The 2,729-nt window shown below is 35.7% G+C and overlaps 1 protein-coding gene across 1 annotated transcript in view; it reads left to right on the forward strand.

Annotated features, from left to right (window-relative positions):
- The window catches only part of LOC105618089, a 253,179-nt gene that overhangs the window by 107,778 nt on the left and 142,672 nt on the right, over nucleotides 1-2,729 (forward strand). The window lies entirely within an intron of this gene.

Raw genomic sequence — 2,729 nt, forward strand, 5'->3', positions numbered from 1 at the left:
GNGAGAGAGAGAGAGGGTGGGAGGGAGGAAGGGAAAGAGGAAGTCGACACCGGATTTTGCCACCAAACTTCAAACGAGCGCGGTCGGCGTGGCCCCTCTTTATAGAACGTGCGTGTAGGGCGGCATATAACTTTCGCGCGAGTGTAAGTTCGTTAGAACAATTTCGCGGCGAGTGGTTGTACCAATGCGATGCGACACGATGTGCCACCGACCGCAGAGCTTCCGAACGCGGAAGGCCGCACGGTTCGCCTATGAATAAATCTCATCGCGGCAAGACGATATTTGCATATATCATCCTTGTAAAAGACGTTCCAAGTATCGTTTGTACAACTAGTGCGATATAAGAAAACAATTTACTCTTTATCTCTGCGAAAATAAATAGCAGTGCAATATCCTGGATACGTCTCTTTCACAATACAAGGATCAAGTTTGATATTTGATATAAAACGAGCACGCTGGATATTTCTATCATAATAGTAAAGAATGAAAACCGGAACGCGGTTTCTGTTCGCCAGGCGAGTTTTATCCAGTTTTCGTAATGCTTGAAAAATCAACCCTGCTTTACAATAATAGTCGTAATATTTTCGCTATCGTGTTTTCGATTCCATGCATCTGTTCAAAAAGATATGCCACAGTTTTTACATTAGTAATCTGAGCGACATATGATTTATGTCAGATTATATGCGTACGGATTATATTCGTATTAGGAGGAGGGAGGGGAAGGGAGAGGAGGCACATTGGTAAATGTAAATTTTGCGAGGACAGTTCGTTTTTATGCTCTTCGTTGCGAGAGCAATCCGATACATCCTGATTGCAGATCGCGTAAACGAATGGAATGAGCTGAACGGTCGGATAATTCGCGATAGCTCCCGTTGTTCTTGAAACAGTACCGTGAACTGGGTCGTAAGAAGGCAAGAGCGCAATCGCAGTCGGACGTGATGTAGTTTACTTTGGCGCACCGGTAGCATTCGTGATTCCGTCGAGTCTCAAGATGTATGTCGTTGCCTTCTATGTCGGTGCGCTATGTGATAGCTGATGTTAATTTCACTCGTTTCAATCTGATCAATTTGCTACGTTTTGAAATTTTAGATTGCCGTATTTTTCTTGCAAGAAATTATACTCGTCTTAGCAACATATTCCACCGTAAGCGCAAGAAAGAAATGAGAGAAATTTCTCTAATAGGGTAAAATAATTACTGCAGGGAATGTAAAAGGCTTACGAAAAAAATGCAAGTGTTTAAAATTTTTTTTATATACGATATTCACATACAGTCGTGCTTAAAATTTTTAATATGTTTGAAAAAAATATATTTTGTATTTTTATTTTTTATAATAGTAGATAGTACAAAGTTTTTATGGTATAATTTATATAAATACTACTTGATAATACTTGAAGTTTTTAATACGTACAGCATATACCGGAGTTAAATTCCTCATTAAATGTGTTCAGAAATTTTTTTCTCTTTATCATTTTTTATCATTTTTGAACATATTATTTTCAATTACTTATTATGCAAATCATAATCCTTTGCTCGTTATTGAAAGGATTCTTTTTTGGATTGACATTCTTTAAATTGGTCATTTTTGAAAATGCATGTTTTCCCTACGTAAGTTTTAATCTTTGGGATAGGACATCAATTATCGGTGATTATAAACGATAGATATAGTCCAGCCATCATCAGTAGTCACTGCATATTGTATTTATGACTTGCGATTAATGCGATATCAATATATCCGAGTCATAATGAAGATGCGACATGCGCTGATTAATTAACTGCGACAATAAAAGATAGTATTCTATATAGGAATCTGGAATTTGTTAAATTATTTATCGAGAGAAATGTGATAAATGCCTGTCGGAAAATAGCCATCTCACTTGTGACTGATATACGCTGATTATAGTTTCATCCGTGAAATATTTGCATCAATTGCTACATTATTGTAACAACATCATGATGCGTTTAATACTTGATCCTCCTCAAGCATGTAATATATGTATTGTATACATTATTAAACTACTAATATGACGTATATCGTTATTGACAAGTCAATAACAATAACGTTGAATTTTATTTCCAAGTTTATAATGTAAATTCATTAACCAATTTTTATATATGTATATCGAAAGAAATGTCAATTGATCGCATTATTTCCTGATGATTGCAATGCTTCATCATTCTTAGCACTATAAAACGAGAAATGTTTTCTCTTCAGAGTTACTAACTCTGAAATAATTCAAGTTTTTACGATGATAGATTAGACTTTCCTTCGCGGTGATGAATTCTGAAATTCGCTAATCTTTCTAGAAGAAGGTTGGGTACATTTTATGCATAATAACTTTTGTCTTTTTTCTTTGTCACGTGAACGTAGCGTTTGCGTACTGATTTTGTAACATGAAAAGACGTGAAGTGAAAAAGAATTTTATATGTAGCAACATTTTTCTCGTTTCTTCAAATTAAATATTAACTCTAGTTTAAAATATTTTTTTAAAACTTTGGATTATTTTATTCATAATTCAGTTAATAGGAGAATGTTTCCGATAATATGGAAAAGGAGAGAGAGAGAGAGAGAGAGAGAGAGAGAGAGAGAGAGAGAGAGAGAGAGAGAGAGAGAGAGAGAGAGAGAGAGAGAGAGAGAGAGACGAGAGACGAGAGTAGACGTACGTAACGTACGAACGTAGTAACGTAACGTACGTAACGTAACGTAACGTAACGTACGTAACGTACGTAC

This window comes from Atta cephalotes (assembly GCF_000143395.1).
Source record: "Atta cephalotes unplaced genomic scaffold scaffold00015, whole genome shotgun sequence".
Lineage (NCBI taxonomy): Eukaryota > Metazoa > Arthropoda > Insecta > Hymenoptera > Formicidae > Atta > Atta cephalotes.